Source organism: Notechis scutatus, chromosome 2, assembly GCF_049901735.1.
Source record: "Notechis scutatus isolate UNSWTSFEM ecotype Mainland chromosome 2, rNotScu1.2, whole genome shotgun sequence".
NCBI lineage: Eukaryota > Metazoa > Chordata > Lepidosauria > Squamata > Elapidae > Notechis > Notechis scutatus.
In genome coordinates this window covers 1,781,624-1,802,617 of record NC_142010.1, presented here as the reverse complement: position 1 = coordinate 1,802,617, position 20,994 = coordinate 1,781,624, and the positions used below count along the sequence as shown (strand labels likewise).

Genomic DNA, 20,994 nt, shown 5'->3' with positions numbered 1-20,994 from the left:
TTAATACATTTACAATCAGATATTTCAAGTCTTTACTATATATTTCAGGTAAAATTCCCAATAAAAATATCTCTGGTTTCAAGCCTATATGTTTTTTTGTCATTTTTTCCAACCACGTGTGGATTTTAGTCCAATATTTTTTGGCATCCGCACAAGTCCACCACATATGGTAATATGAGCCAGGTATCTGATGACATTTCCAACATTTTTCAGATTTGTTCTTGAACATTCTTGCTATTCTTGTTGGGGGAAAATGCCACCTGTAAAACTTCTTATACAAATTTTCTTTATTTGCTGTTGACATTGTCATTTTATAATTTTGAGACCACAATTTTTGCCATTTCTTTAGATCAATCCCATATCCAAAATTCTTCCCCCAAGGAATCATAGTTTCTTTAACTTGTTCTTCTAGTTTAATTTCTAATAAATATCCATACAATTTTTAATCACCTTTTCATCAGTACCTATCAAAATCTTATCTAAGTCAGTCAGTTTATCATAGAAACCTTCTGTTTTAGAATCTTTGTCATACCTTGAATGTATTTGCGCATATGAAAACCAATTCATCTTTATACCTTGTTCCTCTAATTTTTGCATGGATTTAAGTTCACCCTTTTCATTCAATATTTCACCATATCTGGCTGTTTGTTCCTTTTTATATATTATAGGATAAGAAAATGCTTCAATAGTTGATCACCAGAATGGAATTTTCAAATAACATTGCCTTTTAGTCTTCTCCCAATTTAACCACAGAGACTCCTGTATATAATGTCTTCTAAAATACCTCTGTTTTTTAGTTCCTTTATACCATAGAAAAGCATGCCACCCCAACAACAAATCATGTCCTTCTAATGACAACAATCTAGTATTTCTTAATGTTATCCATTCCTTAACCCACATCAAATTTGTAGCTTGGTAATACAACTCCCAATTAGGCAAACCAAATCCTCCTCTTATTCTGGCATCTTGCAAAAGTTTTAATTTTATTCTCGCTTTCTTACCTTGTCATATATATTTCAACACAATTTTATTTAAATCTTCAAAATAATCTTTTCCAAGCCTAACTGGAATTGTTTGGAACAAATATAAAATTCTGGGTAGAATATTCATCTTGATTATTGATATTCTCCCTATTAATGATGATTGTAAATTTTCCCATTTCACCAAATCTAGTGCTATCTGCTGTTTAAGTTTGATATAATTATTCTCTTTTAATGTACTACATCTTGCTGTCAAACGTATCCCCAAGTACTTGATCTTGTTCGTGACCTGAATTTTCAATACATCCGCCAGTTCTTCCTTTTGTCTTGATAGCATATTCTTTGTCAAGATCTTTGTTTTATCTTTATTTATTTTCAAACCAGCCACCTTTCCATATTTCTCTATCTTTTCTATCAATTTTGATGCTGTTTCTAGTGGGTCTTCTAAAATGAAAACCAAATCATCTGCAAATGCTTGCAACTTAAATTCTTCCTTTTTAATTTTCATCCCTTTTATATTATTTTTCTCTCTAATATTTCTATTTAGCACTTCCAAGGTTAACACAAACAACAGAGGTGATAGTGGGCACCCTTGTCTTGTTCCTTTTCTTATATCGATAGAGTCTGTCAGTTCTCCCTCTATCATTACCTTTGCCGTTTGCTTATGATATATAGCTTCTATTGCTTGAATAATTTTTTTTGAAAAGCCCATCTGTTCCAGCAGTAATAACATGAATCGCCAATTCACATTACCAAATGCTTTCTGTGCATCTAAAAATATCAAAGCCATTTGTTTTTCAGGGTGTGTCTCATAGTATTCCAAAGTGTCCAAGATTACTCTCATATTGTCTTTAATTTGTCTCTTTGGCAGAAATCCATTTTGATCAGGATGGATAAAATTGTTTAAGTATTTTTTAAGTCTTTCTGCCAATATTGAAGCAAAAATTTTATAATCTGCGTTTAGTATGGAAATAGGTCTATAGTTCTTGATTTGTAATGGATCGGCCTCATCTTTTGGGACAAGTGTAATATAACTTTCTGACGATGATTTAGGTAGCTTCTTCTTTAAGATAACTTCATTCATAACTTCTAGCAATGGAAGATTCAACGATTCTTGTAGTGTTTTATAAAATTCTGCCAGAAGTCCATCTGGGCCTGGTGCCTTTCCATTGTTTTGTTTCTTTAGTGCTTCAGTTAACTCCATCATCGTTATATTGCTTTCTAACATTGTTTCAATCTCTTTAGGTATCTGGGGTAGATTAGCATTCTGTAAGTACTGTTTAACTCTTTCCTCATCAATATTCTCTTGTGTGTATAGTTTCCCATAATAGTCTCGTATAATTTCCTTCTTCTCTTTACTACCATAACAAACTTGGCCTTGGTCATCTATTAATTGCAATATTTTCCTTGATTCTTTCTTCTTTCTCAATTTGTATGCTAACCATCTACCTGATTTATTTGCATCTTCAAAGTAGTTCTGTTTCGCACCTCTAATTTTCTGTGCTAGTTCTTCTTTTTCCATTAGTCCCATTTTATATTTAATTATGTCCATTTTTAACTTAATGTCCTTTTTCTGTGGCATTTTCTGTAGCTCTTTTTCAAGTCCTTTATACTCATTCTCTAATGCCTTAGAGGCTAGTCTTTTCATGGTATTTCTTTTCCTTGTATAGTCTATTATCAAGCCTCTGGCATATATATGCCTTCATTGTATCCCATATGTTCTGCATTGATGTATCTTCTTTTTTGTTTTCTCTAAAGAAGAAAGCCAGTTCTTTCTCCATCCACTGTATGAAGTCTTTTTCCTTTAATATAGTATTATTTAATGTCCATCTAGATCTTCTTCTTTGTCCTTTCCATTTAATTGTCATTGGATTGTGATCTGCCCAAGTACTTGTTTCAATATTTATTTCTTGAATATTAGCTAACAATTCTGTTGATATCCATATCATATCTATTCTAGACCATGATAAATGTCTGTTTGAATAGAAAGTGTATTGTTTAGTCTTAGCATTTCTTTCTCTCCATGTATCTTTTAAATTTATTTCTTCTATCATTTTGAAAAAAGATTTAGGGAGAGACTTTCTGTTTTGCTTTGTTGTTTTCTGTGCTGTATAGTCCAATTTATTATCTACAATTCCATTAAAGTCTCCCATCATAACAATATTAGCATAGTCCAGTTCAATTATTTCATATGTAATTTTCTATAAAATTCTTCTTGATTGTCATTCGGGGCATAGATTGCAATCAGGAGTGTTTTCATATTATTGTCCATTATTTCCACCATTAGTAATCTTCCATCATCATCAGTATAGATAAATTTCGCTGGGATAATATCTTTAATGTATAAAACCACTCCTCTTTTCTTGCAATGTGTCAAAGAAGTAAATATTTTCCCCAATTTTGGCTGTATCAGCAATTGTTCATGTTGCTTTTTTAATATGTACTTCTTGTAGGCAGATTATATCAAATTTTATTTTCTCTAATTTATGAAAAAAAATTATTCTTTTAACAGCTGAGTTAAGTCCATTTATGTTAATTGTAATCAGTTTTTCTCTTCCATGGTTATATTTTGTAGTTAGGTTTAGCAGCTCTCATAGATCTTGGTTCACGTTGTTCTTTGACTTCCACCTTTCCGCCTACTGCACCTTCTTCTTTTTCAGTCGCTATTTGGCAGTCCTCTTGGAATTCAATTAGTGAGATTTCTTTTTCTGCCTCCTCCTCTTTCCCTCCAAAATATTTTGTATAAAATAATTCAGCTTTCTCAATTGAGTCAATTCTATGTCTCTGTTCTTGGCATGTGAACCTTAAACCTTCTGGGATCAGCCATCTATAATTCACCTCTTTTTAAAGTAGAATTTTAGTCAGAAATCGGTATTCTCTTCTCATCTCTCTCACTCTTCTGGGTATTTGTTTCAGGACCACAATCTCATTGTCTTTATATTTCAGTGTTTTCTCTCTTGCCACTTGCAATATTTGCATTTTAATGGCTTTCTTTGTAAATCTGATGTGAACTTCTCTTGGTAAGCTATTTCTCATTGCATATCTTGTGAAGACTTGATAAACCTCATCTATTCCATCCATCATCTTCTCTTTAGTTATTTCCAGAGCTTCAGCCAAAATTTCTATCATTATCTCAGCTAGGTTTTGTCCCTTTTCTTCCTCTATGTTTTGGAATCTGAGATAAAATTCAGATCGGTCCATCTCCCATCTTAACATCCTACTTTTATCTTGTTCAACCACAGTTAATCTGCTATCAGTATCTCCAATCTTCTTATCTGTTTATCTTCTTCAATTTTTTGGAATCTCTCATCATACTTCATCATCATTTGTTGAATGTTCTCCACCTTTTCATTGGTTTTTCCTGTTCTTTGTTCAATGTTCTCTATTCTCTTTTCAATATTCTCTGTTCTTATTTGTATATTTTGAATTCCTTGCATAATCATCTGCAGCGTCACTTTTTCCTGTTCTTTTTCTTGCTGTAACATCTTCTGTATTGAGCGTTGTCCTCTAGATGGTGAAGAGGAAGAAGTTGAGGAACCAGGGGCTGTTAGTTTCCTACTCATTTCAGACAATTCAAAATCTTCAGGTTCTTCCAGACCTTAATCCACTTGTGAAATAACCAATTATAATTCCAAGTAAAAATAGTGGGGAAAAAGAAGCCAAATAATAACAATAGTAATAATAATAAAAAGAAAATTTCTTCAGGTTCTTGTATACCTTAATCCAATCAATTGATTAGATTGCAGTAAAAACTCAAAAATGGAAGAAAAGACTATAAACACACACACACAAAAAAAAAATATTAAATCCTGGAAAAAGCAGAGAAATAGAAAATAAAAAACTAAAGAAGAGAAAAGAAAAATTCTTCAGGTTCTTCAACACTTTAATCCAATTAAAAAGTCTCAGGTATAAAAAGATGCATAACAAAAAAAGAAAGCCACACACACAAAAAAAAAACCCAATATGGAAGGTAAATAGAAAAAAAATACAAGGGAGGGAGAGAGAAAAAAGAAAAGAGACTACTCCCTTAAAAAGAAAAAGAAAAAGGAAGGGGATCATTAATACAAAGTTTTTCCTTTAAAATAAAATGCAAACATAAAAATTAGACTTCAAAAACAAAAAGAAAGACAAAAACAAGTTCCAAAAGGCCAAAGATCCAAATAGCTATTACAAAAAGTAAGCTAGTAAGGAGGGGGTTTGTTAAAGTAAGAAATAACCCAGCTTTAAAAAAAAAGTAAAAAGAGCACACTGCACCTTGTTTGGTTATCCAAGGCTTTTGTTAAAATTTATAACTCTCTTCTCCAAAGTCTTATCACCTTTTTTTCCTATAAACTTCAACACCAGACTCCAGCTATTGATAGAAACCCAGAAGAGCACCTGCAATAATACTCTCCCATGCTCTTCCCTCTATCTTATCAAACAGGTAATGTCCTTGATAAGAAGTCTCAGTTCTTTCTCAGCTTTGTCTGGTCAAGGAAAAAAAGAGATAGAATATTTCCAAGTCTCTAGTTGGCAGTGTTACAAAGTTTCTTCTGCTTTCACTTTCCCCCTCCTTTTCCAAACAAGATATAATAAAAATTAATTAAAAAGGGAAAGAGCTATTAAAAAGGATGACGAGAAGGGAGTCTCTAGCCTAAAATATTATAAAGTCAAAAAGGAGAGTAAGAGTAGGTGAAAGAAAGAAAAAACAGTCCAGTTTCAAAATATAAAATCATGTGTAAAAAATCCAGCAATGAGAAAAAAAAATTTACTTTGACTTTCTGTCAAAACTTTTACAGATTCTTTCTTTTCCTTAGAATGTCCTTTCAAATCTTAAAATAAAGAAAAAATTCTCACCAAACCGGCACACTTTCTCTTTCCATTCTTTTTCATTTCGGAGCTGTCCCAACTTCAGCAGCTTTAATGGTTGCCTCTTTGCCGCTGGCAAAAAGAGCTTCTCCTGGATCTACCAGAGACTTTGCGGTGTCCCTGGGATCGACAGGATGTGCTCTTTACATTCACCATCTCTTCAGGACAATTTAGAACCATTTGGACCATCCAGGAGCAAAGATATCGGCAGCAATCTCAGACCTCCAAGATCACATGCCATATCATCGTGACGCCAGCTCTGCCCTCTCAGCTGCCGAACTCTTGAAGGTTGAGGACTGTACCTCTGTCTTATGGACAGCTGTGAAGTGTCTTTCTCTTGCAGTGTGCATAGGGCCTGTGGACAATATATGGTTGCTGTTGTATCATTTTTCATTGGGAGGGCTAACAGCTCTGAGTGCACAGGCCCGGAAGGAGTTGCACACTATTGCCTGGTGGGCCACAAATTTTTCAAGAATGGTAAAGGGTATAAAGTTGTGGCAACCCTTGGCTAGGAAGGTGTCGGACATCTGGAGCCACTGTTCAATTAGCACCTGTGGGAGTTTTCAAATGATCTTGTTTTGCATGTTGTCTTGGTCAAGACAAGCGAGTCCCAGTAACTTGGGATCCCGTTGTGCCGCTTTCAGTTGTATAAGTATATTAGAGAGTTCCACGATCAGGTGAGGCTTGCCGATAGGAATTTTAGGAAATCTGTGAAGGTTATCCAGGAGTGTTGATTGTACATCTGAGGCAGCGCCATACAGATTGTAGGGCAGCATCTGGGTTGTCTACATGGGAGGCATAAAGTGCCTTTGTATCTCTGGCAGACTGCGGCCCTAGCTATGCCATCAAGTGTATGAGTCATCAGATTTCAGGCGTGCAGCCTGAATGGGGCATAGGAAAACTTTCTTCCATATGAGATATTTGCCGCCTGGCTCGTCAGAGAATTTGTATACACCGTTAGCAGCCAAATCTAGCTTTCCTCTGTTTACTGCCAACTCTCTCCAGTAGTCAGCATCGTCTGTAGAGTTGGGTTGAGGCATTGACATAGAGGGGTCTTCCTTTGGATTCTCATAGGGTAGGTTCGAGTTGTATGTCAATGATGGGTTGTAGCCTTCCTCCCAGTGCTTATGGAGGATATCATTCTGCCATTCCAGAGACAATGGTGGAGTTTCACACTGCTGTGTAGGCTGGCCGCAGTTATCTTGTTGTGCCTGTGAACTCGGGTAGTGTGGAGGTTGTGGCTGGAATGGTACCACCTGTGGATTGAGTGTGGCAGGTGTCATTGGTTGCATGTCTACTCGGCGAGAAGTCGTCGTGATCACTGGTGGGCTAATTTGCTCACCTGGCAGGCCATGAGACATTGACGTAGGGTTGCTGGTGCTGGGAAAAGAATCTAGGACCTTAGTATGCACAACATCAGTTTGGGAAGGTTTGCTGTTGGTGGGAAATGAATCTCATATTTTAGGTCATACAACATCAGTTGCAGAACTGACGTGTAGTCTGTGATTGATATTCATCCCTGTGCTTCCCTGGTTGTGGGAGACTGCTAGGCAAGTGAGGCAGTTCCATCTGCTCGTTTTGAAGTGAATGCTGCTCATCCATATAGGCCTTGACCCGTGTATCTGGGCTCTCTTCTCCCAAGTCTTTGAGGTCGAAGTTGAGGGAGGCAGCATTGGCCGCCTTCTGCCATGCTGCAGCCTGTGCTGTTTTCACTACCGTCTCTCTTTGTCGTTCGAGTAACTCCACTTGGGCCTGAGCTTTGGCTATTGCTGCTTGTTGATTGGCCTGAGCTTTGGCCATTTCTGCCTGTTGAGTGGCCATTTCAGCTTTCTGCCATGTCACCTCTGACATAATAAATCTGCCTCTGCTGCCTCTGCTGCCTCTGCTTCAACTTGGGCTTCTACAGCTCAGTCGGTGTAATTGGCTGCTTTGGAGGCCTTAGATGTGCTGCTACAATGGGAGGATGTTCTGGAAGGATGGTGAGAGCTGGCAGCAAAGAATTGGCATGAGACACTAGAACCTGCCTGCAATCTAGCCGATTTGGGATGGAGGGAGGAGGCTTTCTTTGAGTGGTGGGAAGAAGCTGCTTGTGATTTTGTCGGATGTGGCTTTCTCCCTCGGTATTTGCTCCTCCTGTTGCACATCGAGGAGCGTGGCCTGGAGGGAGTTTTTCTCTTCCCAGATGCAGTCTTCGCGTTCTTTGTTTGCCTCCTCGAAGCATTGAATGTGTTCTTCGAGCTCTGGGTCTTCCAGGTTCAACTGTATGTGCTTGAGCTTACTTTCACTGTTTCTCCACCGTGTGAAATGCTCTTCTAACTCCTTCTGCATTAGGAAGAGGCTCTTGAGGGGCAACTTGCTTTTGGGGGTGTCACAGATCTTGACCAGCTCCGTCCATGCATTTGTATGACAGAGATACTGCCTGTCCCAATCCTCTCTGAAGCATGTCACCATGGGTGAGGTAAGCTTCCTATGCTGTCTGAGGTCGTAGGCTTTCTGAGGTATCACGGTTTCTCCAGAGGTTTGGACATCTAAAAGTGGTTGTTGGGAACCAGGCTCCACATTTACATCAAAGGTGGGTGAGAGTTGGAGTCCCCTGGTACATCAGAGACATCTGTCATGGCTGAAGCAGTTGCCATGTTTAAAATTGGCAAAAGGTGACTTTTGGAAAATTTAGTGGTTTTCTGTGCAATTCACTTTTTTTGTACTAGGGTGCGCTGCAAGCAGGTAGCAAAAAGTAGAATTGCTGCTGGATTTAATACTTGAGCATGTAGGTAGCACTGCAGAGTCTGGGAACTGCTAGCACAGCACACAGTATGGCTGTTTCTAGGGTGTGTTGGGTGCTTGCTACATAAGGAGGCACTAGAGGTTGCGTAGCAAAGTCTGAAGACTTGGAGGGCTAAATGCAGAAATATGCCTGTTAGTGTCACTTGCTCCACAAGGTGGCAGCAGAGGGTCTGGAAGACGCTGTTGCTACACCCATGTTAGGTTGCAGTTAATCTTGGAACCTTGAATTAAATTGATTAAATTGTCCACAGTAGTTGAAAAAAGGGATTGTCATTGAATAAACACGTATTGGAAAAATATGGGAAATTTCTCCTTGACCACCAGATGGTGCTGTAGGCTGCTTTGCTTGAGTCTATTAGGTTGCAATTAATTTTGGAACATTTGAATTAAATTGATTAAATTGTCCACAATAGTTTCAAAAAGGGATTATCAATGCAAACACGTATTGGAAAACTCAGGGAGATTTTTCTTTGAGCCCCAGATGTGGCTGTGGGCTGCTTTGCTTAGGTCTCACTTCCTTGTTGAAGAGAAAAGGGGGGGGATTCCTTGCCCAACATCCAAGGGGCCTTTTAAAATATATGTTACACAGATAAAGAGAAAAAGAAGATCAGATTCCTTTGCTTGGGAGGAGAAAGAAAGTCACTGTAGGAAAGGAACGGTTTCTGCATTTGTACAGAGCTTTGAAACAAATGGGTCTGCCTCGTGGCAGGCCATTTCTATGGTGATGAGGAATGCAAGGTATCTTTATTGCTCACTTAGGGAAGAAGAAAGAGAGAGAGAGAAAAAGGCAAACCCGCTCCAACTGCTGAAAATTGTAGCTTCAGTTTCTTATTTCCTTAGACCACAAGAAGAGATTACTTTGACTTCCTTCATCTGCATTTGAAAAAGAGTTTGTAGGTAGTAACTGGGGAGAAACAGGGTAGATGAGCGCTTAATAAACATTGTGTTGTCTGGGTATTTAATTTGCTTAACAATACTGATTATATTCTTAATCTCCACCCCTTTTTTCCAAGCACTGGTAAAATAGATTCCATGTTTGGTAGTATTCTGTGTCTTCTTTCTGCTTAATTTTCAATGTCAATATATCCATTTCTGTACAGTCTAGTATCTTCTTAATTATCTCTTCATCTTGCGGTGTTTCTTCATTTTTCCAATGTTGTGTGAATATAATCCTCGCTGCTGTTACAACATGTAATATTAAATACTGTACTTTTCTTATCTAATTTTTATGATATTATACCTAATAAAAACAGTTCGGGTTTCCCTAGATCTACATGTTTCCCTATCATCTTTTCTAGCCAACTGTGTATTTTTTTTTCTGTGGTATCTTTTCTGAGTGGTGCCTATCATTGTCCTTCAGCATTTCATTTTCTCCCCTCCAAATACGATTAGACCTGGCCATAGCAGAACCTTAGCAGGAAAGAATCACAAAAGTCTGGATGAAGTTGATCACAGAACATAATATTCTGCAATGTCCATCTTCGTTATTTCCAAAGTGTTCCCATTCACCTTACCTGGAAGTCTCCAGATTACAATCCCATCATTTCTCTGAAAGCACAATGGAAACTGTAGCCAGGTGCATTATGTAAACGCTGGTCTGTGCAATAAATAGTGCTTTCCAAAAACATCTTTCTCTTCCTGGCAAGGCAAAAAATATGGCTAAAACAAAAACCAAAACAAATTAGTCCAGGAAAAGAGAGAGGAGTAAACAGAAGTGATAGTCATACTAAATGTTCACTGCAGTTACATATATTCAGGTAAATTATAGTACATAGTGGGAACATTGTTCAGATAAGAGTTAAGGATAAAAGTGAGAGAAGCACCTCTCAGGCTGATCACAAAAAAAACCAAAACAAAACAAGAGGAACTTTGTAGATTAACTAACTGGACCAAAGGAAGACCTTGGTATACTAACTCATCTCCTTATCGTCATCCAGCTAGACTACTGTAATATTCTCTCCTCAGGCTGCCCTTAAAAACTCTCTCTTTTTTTTTGCATTGCACACCAGAGTAACTAGACACAAGGACAGTTTTTCTCCCCTATACCATCACTTTGCTAAACAACTAATTCCCACAACACTGTCAAACTAGTTACTAAGACTATATTACTATTATTCTTCTCATCCTTCCTATTACCTATTTCCTTTTCTATTTATGACTATAACTTTGTTGCTTGTATCTTTATGATTTATACTGTTTTATTTAGTTTCCTAGTATGATTTATGTAAATTGTTTATTTAGTATGACTATCACTAAGTGATGTATCTTATGATTCATGATGAATGTATTTATGACTGTGATCATGATTTATCACTTATATATTTATGTACACTGAGAGCTTATGCACCGAAGACAAATTCTTTGTGTGTCCAATCACACTTGGTCAATAAAGAATTGTATTCTACTGTATTCTCTTCTACTCTACTCTACTCTACTCTACTCTACTCTACTCTACTCTATATTCTACCCTATCCTATCCTACATCTGACAAGCAACTCAATGGGGAAGCCACATTCACTTACCAGCCATATTACTAATTTAAGAATTGCACTTAAAAACTGTGGCAAGAAAGGTCAAAAAATGGGGCAAAACTTACTTAACAAATGTTTCTCTTAACAACATAAATGTTGGACTCGATTATGGTCATAAGTTGAGGACTACATGTATTAGTTCCTACTATGTGGATCCTGCATTGGCTGCTGATCGCTTTCTGGATACAATTTAAAACTCTGGCTTTGACCTATAAAACTCTTTGTGGCTTGGATATCTGGGTGAGATCACTTGCTCCATCTAGAACAAGCACTACTGACCAGATCAAAGAGAGAGAAATTGTTATTGAGCCCATAGTTTTGTGATGTTTGGGTAGCTGGAGCATGAAGGCGCTGCTTTTGGATGCCAGAATCAATTTTGTTGAATAGTAAGAGAATAGTAAGAGATCAGGCAAAATTTATGCTGCTACCAGTAGAGGTCGGGCTTGCTCCTTCTGTGTTGCAGATGCTACAGAGTTGTTTCAAAGAGCCTACCATAGTGTCATCAGTTTCTATTTTTATTATTTATATTCTTACGTTTACTTGTTGTTTTTATAGAAGCTTGCACTGTGGGTGTTTTGCTTGGTTTTTATTTTATATTCTGTTTAAAGTTGCCAAGAGTCTTTGGGTTGCGGTGGGATAGAAATGTAAAAAAAATAAAGAAATTAATGGTAAACAAATTATTTTTATTTTTTTAAAATAAACTTTATTAGTCTTTTATATCTTTAAAATCGAACAAAAAAATATAAATATTATGACATTAACAATGCGTGACATCTATCTCATGTACTTCTATTTTGTGCTATAGTTCATGAGAATATAAACCTTTAATCTATAAAATGTTTATCATTAATTCTTTTCATCATCCCTTTGTCCTAATTCAATGTAATCATACAATTTTTCCCAAATTCTATAATATTCAGACTCCTCTTTCTCTTGCATCATCAGGGTTAATTTATCCATCTCGGCACACACCATTATTTTTTGAATAATCAGTTGATCTGTTGGTATAGAATTCTGTTTCCAACATTGCGCATAGGCAATTCTAGCAAAGGTTAAAATATGTAATATTATATATTTTGTATCTTTCCCATATTTCTTTTTAATCATCCCTAACAAAAATAATTCTTGTTCCAAATCCATTTGTTCCTTGAGGATCTCTTGGTAAACAAATTATTTTTAACCAACATAAACATACTAATAAAACTCTGAATTTAGGTAGAAAAACACCTCAAACATAAACAGAAAATGGGAGACCTCAGGCTCAATAACAATATATATGAAAAGGAGTTAGTGTTTTTATCAGACGTGCCAAGTAATATGATTTAGTGGTATTAAATGACAGCAGGAAAGGAAAATGTAACGTGGTTACATCTACATCTACGTGATTAGATCTACATCTAGATCTGCACAGTAAGAGCTAATACAGGTAGTCCTCAGCTTATGATCAAAATTGAGTCCCAAATTTATGTTGCTAAGTGAGACATTAAGTGAGTTTTGCACCATGTTATGATTGTTCTTTTCCATAGTTGTTAAGTAAATCAGTGCCGTTCTTAAATTAGTAATATGGTTGATAAGTGAATCTGGCTTCCCCAGTGACTTTGCTTGCCAGATCACAAAAGGTGATCACGTGATCCCAGGAAACTGCAACCATCATAAATATGAACTAAGCATCTGAATTTTGATCATGCAACCACAGGGATGCTACAAGGGTCATAAGTGTGGAAAACGGTTATAGATTACTTTTTTCAGTGCCACTGTAAAACTTCGAATGGTCACTAAACTTGTAATGCTCCCTATTCTACTCTGATCAGACTTTCACTGTGGTCACTGTGCTCAGTATTGGATACTTCAGTGTATGGAAGAAATCAGCAATCCAGTGATGTGAAAACTGCCCTAAGGCCTCATCCCTTTTTTAAACAGATTAACAGAGTTCAACCATAACAATACAAGAGCAAACAATAGATACAAACTCAAGGTTAATCACACCAAACTAGATTACAGGAAATACGACTTCAGCAACAGAGTGATGAATGTCTTGAATACTCTACCTGACTCTATGGTTTCTTCCCCAAACCCCCAAAACTTTAACCTTACTATTGACCTCACCCCTTTCCTAAGAGGTCTGTAGGGGGCATGCATAAGCGCACCAACATGCCTACCATCCCTGTCCTATTGTTTCTTTTATTTTTCTTATATGTATCCATGTATTCATAACTATGTTTTTACTTATACCTATTAGCTTGTAAGCAATTGACAAACCAAATAAAATAAATAAAAAATAAAAAAGAGTTGGAAGGGACATTGTAAGTACATCTTGTAGGAATTGCATTGGCTGCCAATTAATTTCCGGGTGCAATTCAAGGTGCTGGTTGTCACCTTTAAAGCCATTCATGCCTTGGGACCAGGTTATCTGAGGGATCGTCTCTTGCCAGTCACATTTACCCAACCCAGGGGTGGGATTCTACCGGTTCAGACCAGTTCTATAGAACCGGTTGTTATGATTCTGTGCAGTTTGGAGAACCGGCAAATCGTGCCTCTGGCTGGCCCTGCCCCTTTCAGCCCGCCCCTCCCCTCTCTACTCAGTCAGTCCTTATCGTGCATGTGCGATATTGCATGCATGCTCGACATAGCTGACTGCGTTCTCCCCTACCCAATAACCCCTTAAAGTTTTTTCCCCTCCCGATGATCAGCTGTTCTGATTATCAGCTGTGCCAGGATCCCCCTTGCTGTCTTACTGTTTCACCCAGGAGGCTTCCCTAAGGCCCAGGAGGCTTCCCTAAGGCCCAGGAGGCAAAAAGGGATGCAGGGAAGTGCGGGTGGAGGGTGCAGCTCAGGTTTTTGCCTTCCTGGACCCAGGGAAGCTTCCTGGGAGCAAAAACATCCCCCATCAGGCTTCCCTGAGGCCTAGAAGGCCCCATAATGGGGGGTATGCTGCAAAAAAAGAAGAGGAAGCCATGCCCACCTAATCACATGGCCATGTCCACCTAGCCACAACCACAGAACCAGTTGTTAAAAAATTTGAATCCCACCTTTGACTCAACCCATCAGAGCAGGGATATGCTGCGGGTCCCATCCCCAGGCCAGGGATCCCCAACCTTTTCGACGCCGTGCCCGGTTCCGACATCAGCTGGGCGCGCGCCGTACCGGCGTCAACTGGGCGCCGCCATCTTTTTATGACGAAACAGCGCTTCGGTGAGCGTTCACGAGCGCTGTTCGCATAAAAGATGAGCGGCGCTTACGCTTGGTGAGCTTTTTCGGGTAGAAATGGCTTTCTACCCGGAAAAGCTCACGAGGCGCTGGCGCCCGCCATCTTTTATGACGAAACAGCGCTCCGGTGAGCTTTCCAAAAAAGATGGCGGCGCCCAGCAACCAGCGGCCCGGTAAGGCTTGTTCCGGACCCGGTACCGGTCCGCGGACCGGCGGTTGGGGACCCTGCCCTAGGCTATTGACTGCCTCTGTGTAGAAAATAAAAAAAGACAAATGTGCCAGAATCGCTTCCATGACATTCTTGCTATCATGCTCTGTGGGCCTAGTTTTCCAGCTTCCCAACTTTAGAAACCCTATACCCTGGTAGTCTCCCATTGAAGTACAAGGCAGGGGATAGCTGTGGTGGCCTTTCCATATCATATGGCTCTTATGCAAATGACAAACCCAAGCAGGTACTGTTTGGGAAAGAATTTTAATAATCAATAATTATAGCATATTATTTCTGTCTTGAATAGCTGACTAGAGCAAGAAATCCAGGTTGTAGTCAAGAAGATACATTTTAATAAAGAAAGCCACAAAGATTGCTGAAAGCACATCTCTGCTAACAATCAACTAATATATAGTGTTAAGTTTGGAGAATAAGGAGACTAGACATCTGACCAGTGACTTCAACTCTTTAATAATAACAGGCATCAGAATGGAACAGAGCAATGCTATGGGCAGCAGTAACCCTTTTATAGGGTTAGCTGCTGCCTTATTAACCAATGAAAATGCGCAACAGGTTCCAACTACTGACCAATAAAGACAGTCCCAAAAGTGACCAATCAGGGACTGGTTCTGGCCCAATCCCAAGTTGTTGTATAAGGACCAATCAAGTGTGCAGGTTTTCAACCCCTAATTTGCATTTAGGTTATTCACTTTTATTGATTCACAACACCCCTCCCCTTGGGTTCCGTTTGAGGGGAGCTGTGATAAAATCCTCAAGATAGGCAGGCCGTTTGGTCTGCCTGGATGATTTCGAGGCTCCACCGGGTTTTGTCCAATGTCCGGTTCGGTGGAGCGTTTGGATGACCATTGTTAAGTTCTATTTCGCTGCACGGCGATTCCGTGCTGCATTCACTGTGGATGTCTCTGCTGCTGCGTGTTTCTTCGGGGTTTTGCAGTTCATTTTCCCCGTATTAAAGTTCCCTGAAGACATCAACTCCCTCCCGCTTCACGTTCCGGTGCTTCGCTGGGCTGTAGGGCTCCCGTTGACCCGCTATTAGTTGTATCAAAGTCAATTCCTCGATACTCCCTCCCCTTGAGTTGTTGAACCGGGAAGTCATGGCCGCTGGGTGGTAATCTCGATCGGAGTTGGTCTATATGGCGTTTCCACACCTCCCATCGTCTGTTAGCAGGTGGTAAGATCTAGGCCCGGTGAGGTGGGTAACGGTTGCGGGTATCCATAACGGGTCACCGGAAAAGTTTTTGGCAAAGATTAAATCGCCTACCTTAAATTCTCGGCATTTGCTGCTGGAGCCGACAGGTTTTTCTGGTGCGAAAGCGGGTGGAGCCGGTCAAGGTGCGATCCATTTTCCGCCCCATAAGAAGTTCAGCGGGTGTTTTGTTGGTCACGCTGTGGGGCGTGATGTGCTGCAATAAGAGGATTCGATTGATTTTCTCGCCGATGTTGCCAAATTCCATTTTATGCAGGGTCTTTTTCACAAATTGTACCATGCGTTCTGCACGTCCATTCGCCGCAGGGTGCGCGGGCGAGGTCAGCGCATGGCGGATGCCCCGATCAGCCAGATATTGTTCAAAGGGCAATGCAGTGAACTGCGGGCCGTTGTCCGAGACCAACACGTCCGGAAACCCGTGCGTGGCAAATAGTCTGTTTAATTTATTAATAACTGAGTCGGTTGTAGTTGTGTGCATTCGATGAATCTCGAGCCAGTTGGAATAGGCGTCGACAGTAATCAGGAAAGTGTGACCTTTGGTAGGCCCCCGCAAAGTCAATATGAATGCGGGACCACGGTCCCCTCGGTGTTTCCCATTCGGTTGGGCTTGCTTTCGGTGGGGCGTTGCTGACGTCCTGGCAACTTTGGCACGTAGCGACCCAAGCCTCGATTCTTTTGTCGATTCCCGCCACCAAGCGTAGCTGCGTGTGAGTGATTTCATCCGCACAATGCCCGGATGTCCCTCATGCAATATCGCCAACACAGTCTGTTGCAATTTGGCAGGGATTACGATTCGATCGCCCCACAAGATACAGCCTTTTTGGGAAAACAGCTCGGTTTGGCGGGCTTTGAAGGGCGCCCATTCAGGTGCAATTTGGTCCGTCGGCCACCCCCGTTCAACCCAGCGTAGTATGTGTTGCAGAACTGGGTCACGTTTCGTTTCCAAAGCAATGTCTCTAGCCGTCAAGGGTGGTGCCTGTAGAGTTTCAATCTGTAGTGTTGAGAGGGTTGGGGCTGGATCCACAACAGCGCCTGGGAGCGGTTGTTCTGCTCAATGCATCGGCATGGAGAATCGATTTCCCGGGCGGTGCTGCAAGGTGTAGTTGTAGGCCGCCAGGAATTCAGACCAACGGGTCATTCTGGGGGACAATATATACAGGGTTGGTTTATTACCCGCAATGATCCCCAGTAGCGGTTTATGATCAGTGATTATTGTAAACGCACGGCCATAAACATATTCGTGAAATCTTTTAACTGCAGCAACAATAGCTAAAGCTTCTTTGTCCAGCTGACTATAATTTCGTTCAGCTTTAGCTAAGGTTCGCGAAAAAAAATGCGATGGGGGCTTCCGCATCCGTTTGGTAACACGTGGGCCAGAATTGCCCCAACCCCAAAAGGTGATGCATCACACGTGATAGTGAGCGGCAGAGTCTCGTTGTACTGCATAAGTACTGAATCAGAAGTTAGCAATTTCTTTATTTGTTGGAAAGCATGTTGTTCCCGTTGTCCCCAAACCCACGTTGCTTTTTTGTCTAATAGTCTATGCAATGGTTCAGCTACTGTTGCTTTGTGGGGTAAAAACACATTATAGAAATTGATAAGTCCAAGGAACGCCTGTAGGTCTGCCTTGTTCCTAGGAGTGGGTGCCTTTTTAATTGCTCGTAATTTGTCTTCGGTGGGATGAATTCCTTGGCTGTCCAGGAGGTATCCCAAAATTCTACTTTTTCGGTACATAAGTGGCATTTCTCTTTTTTACTCTGAGGCCTGCATTTTGGAATCTTCAGAAACCTCTCTGAGTCGCTTTTTCTAGGATGTCTTTGTTAGGTGCGTGATGAGTACATCGTCGAAATATGGAACAACGCCTTTTATCCCTTGTAACAACCTTTCCATTAAACTCTGGAAGATTCCAGGGGCGACGCTTACTCCGAATTGGAGCCGGTTGCATTTAAATGCGCCCTATGTGTTACGATGCGTTTGTGCCTCGGCTGTGGTTGGGTCTACAGGCAATTGTTGATACGCCTGGGCTAAATCTAGTTTGGCGAAAACTTTTCCGCCGCCCAGAGAATGGAGTAAGTGTTGCACTACCGGTACTGGATAAGCACTTTGCTGCAGTGCGTGGTTTAAAGTGGCCCGGTAGTCTCCGCAAATTCTTAGGGACCCATCAGGCTTGATAGGCGTTACTATCGGGGTTTCCCAACGGGTGTGGTCGGTGGGTTCCAGTACGCCCTGCGCTATCAGCTTATCGAGTTGTTCGTCGATTTTAGGCTTTAAGGCGAACGGCACCCGACGCGCTTAAGGCGGATGGGTGCTATTTCAGGGTTCAAGTTAAACGAGATTGGGGTCCCCTTATACTTGCCTAGTCCATTCGCGAAAACGTCTTGGAATTCTTGCACGAGTGCTTCCTCCCAATCGACACTTTCGGCCTTGTGGACTCTGGCTACAGTGATTCCGAGCGGCCTGAACCATTGCAGGCCTAGAAGACTAGGCCTGTCTCGATCCATGACAGTCAGTGGTAGTGCGACGGTGCGGTTCTTGAATGAGACCTGAATCTGCGGGACCCGACGACGGAATTCGGTTGCCTGATAGTCTTTGAGTATAACCCTCTGAGGGTTAAGGTCTTGGCGGCGAATCGTTGGAAGGAGCTGTTGGAGCGTTTTCCACGACACCATCGAGAGGGAAGATCCCGCGTCTACCTCCATCACGCAAGGTTTGTTTTCGATGGCGACCTTTACTCGGATTTTCCGGCATCAAGAGATGTAGCGTGGCCTATGGTGATTGTTTGGTGGGTCTCTTCCCGCCGGGTTTCTTCACGCCTGGTGGAAGTGGTGGACGGTTTGTTTCTGTAGGAGTGGTTTAATTTTTTCTCGGTGTGTGCCAAGAATCCTGAAGATTGGCATTCGGCCTGTCGGGGTTTGGAGTTTTGTTTGCTTCTGCAAACCTTTGCGATGTGACCTCGCCTCCCGCAATTTCGGCAGAGTGCGCCGAGGAATTTGCAGCCGGATCGTGGGTGATTGGATCCACAACCGGCACACGGTCGAAATGAGTGTTGTGTGGACTGATCTCGCTCCGTTCGCAGTCGGTTGACCTCTTCCTCATCGCTGTCGGACGGGGACTCTAGGTCTTCGTGGTGAGTTGATACCGGGTGTCTCTCTGAGTGAGGCGAGGTATCGGTGGCGAGTTTACGTAGCGGTGCGTTGGTGCGGCGCATTCGGGCTGCCGACTTCTTGGTCGCCTGCTACCGAGGCTTCCTTAAGGGCATCGTTGAGACTGATGTCCCCCTTAGCCATAATTTTACTCTGGATCGTGCCGTCTTCTAGGCCCAGAACCAAACGGTCCCGGAGAGCTTCTTCTAAGTCTGCGAATCCGCAGAGGCCTCCAAGGTTTCGGAGGTCCGCGATATAATCAGTGAGGCTTTCACCTTTCTGTTGGTCCCTCCGGTAATATTCGTGTCTTCTGACGAGGGTTGGTACCAGGTGCGTAGTGAGCCCGTAGTAAAGGCTCGAGGACGTCCCAGTCCATCTCTTTTACCTCTGCTGGCCTGGCAAGTGACTTTGCCATCTTAAGCACGGTCGGGCCGCAGTGAGTTAGAAAGATAGCTCTTTTTTTCCCGCTGTTGCATTTTTTAGGTTGTTGGTCTCCAGAAACATCTGGAACCTATCCATGTATGACTCCCAGTCTTCGGTCTCTGGGTCGAATGGAGCGGGTGGTAAGACACCGCTGGCCATGTTGCCGTTGATGGTGTGTGATCAACCACGTGCTCTGTAGGTTGCTCTGTAGGTTTAGTCAGCTCTTCGGTCTCCATATCCCACCCTCGTCGCCATTGTTAAGTTTGGAGAATAAGGAGACCAGACATCTGACCAGTGACTTCAACTCTTTAATAATAACAGGCATCAGAATGGAACAGAGCAATGCTATGGGCAGCAGTAACCCTTTTATAGGGTTAGCTGCTGCCTTATTAACCAATGAAAATGCGCAACAGGTTCCAACTACTGACCAATAAGGACAGTCCCAAAAGTGACCAATCAGGGACTGGTTCTGGCCCAATCCCAAGTTGTTGTATAAGGACCAATCAAGTGTGCAGGTTTTCAACCCCTAATTTGCATTTAGGTTATTCACTTTTATTGATTCACAACATATAGTAAGTACTTAGGCAAGACAAAATTATCCAGACCCCCCCCAAAAAAAATCTGTTCATTCACACATCGCCGAGTAGCAATAGCACTTAGATTTACAAACCACTTCACAGTGCTTTACAGCCTCTAACTGGTTTACAGAGTCAGCATATTGCCCCCCCATAATCTGGGTCCTCATTTTACTGACCTCAGAAGGATGGAAGGCTGAGTCAACCTTGAGCCAGTCAGAATCAAACTCCTGGCAGTGAACTAAATTAGCCTGCAAATACTGCATTCTAAGCACTGCAGCATCATGGCTCAACCAAAACCCACAAATAGGCTGCCCGGACACCCTTATGCAACAATGGCAAGCCGAAAGAGACCAGGACAATTAAGGTTGATCTTTTGACAGAGTTACATGCTAGAACCAGCAGTACACACCACCTATGCCTCTCAAGCTTACACCAAGGACCAGTCCCCTATAAAATTACTTCTCTGGGCCCCATTTTCTCTGTAGAGCACCCCATTACTTTCATGAATAAAAAAATCTCCTCACAATATGTCTGGGTTTCATTTTGATTTGTTCCTGCACAACCCTGCCTCAAGTTGGAACCCCAGATTAATTATTTGACACAAGGAAGAATGCATTACTCACATCAGATTGAGGCAGACTTCAGATGACATTGCTGATTAAGTTTGAAAGTCCCATTGGCTGGATATAGGGCTTGTCCTATATTTTAGGAGTGGCTTGACAAGTCCAAAAAAGCTATTCTACCTTTAGAAGATACTAGGATTTCTCAAGTTGGTGCGAGCCAGAGACATAAAGACTTAGCTTTAGTTTTGTTCCATTGAGATAGTTTTATTTTACAAAATTAAAGCACAACTCTTTACTTTTAATCATATTGCTAACTCTATGGCTGTGCCTAGTTCCTACTTATTTTCTTTCTGCCTGTCTTAATCTACAGTTGTCCTATTGCTAGAATTTACACCTACTTTTGTCTCATCCCATCTATGCATGTCCATCTGTTCTGTTAGGTCTCGTGTATGTTTGTATCCCTGTATTCTTAGCTTGATATTTTCCTATCTTGAAAACTTT

At 41.1% G+C, this 20,994-nt stretch overlaps 1 protein-coding gene across 2 annotated transcripts in view; it reads right to left on the bottom strand.

Moving 5' to 3' along the window:
• LOC113426308 (uncharacterized) overlaps nt 1–20,994 on the bottom strand; it is a 532,245-nt gene that overhangs the window by 424,251 nt on the left and 87,000 nt on the right. The gene's annotated exons all lie outside the window — the stretch shown is intronic.